We start from the raw sequence: 458 nt of genomic DNA on the forward strand, positions 1-458 counted from the left end.
AGAGAAAAACACAGAATGATCCAGAGGTAGAGAGCAGGAAGAATTCTGTGATTTTGCTCTTTGCCATATCTGCCAGATTCATACTTCTCTGGTTTTTGCATATTTTATATTTCTTTAATGCTGGTTATTCCTTGGATTATGTTTCTTTTGGTCTCTTTGTTCAGATTAGATATATGCTGAGGAACTTCAGTTGCTGCACAAATGCCCTTTTTTATGTGGTGACACAGAAACATTTCAGAGACCAGTTAAAGTACGCCATGACATATCCAGTTAGAACAATAATTCAATTGGTAAATCAATCCAAGAAACTGAGAGCAAACATTAGGTGCAACAGATAATGGAACGAGGAGTCCATGTGAGGAATGGACTGAAAGGAGAAGGAGGAGCAGCAACATGATAACACTCCTTTCCTAATGGGTAACGAATGACTCCATCTGAGGAGCAAAATGAAAGAGACT

The sequence above is a fragment of the Chiloscyllium plagiosum genome, unplaced genomic scaffold, assembly GCF_037043375.1.
Source record: "Chiloscyllium plagiosum isolate Xiang-an unplaced genomic scaffold, Cpla_swu_hap1 HiC_scaffold_29, whole genome shotgun sequence".
NCBI lineage: Eukaryota > Metazoa > Chordata > Chondrichthyes > Orectolobiformes > Hemiscylliidae > Chiloscyllium > Chiloscyllium plagiosum.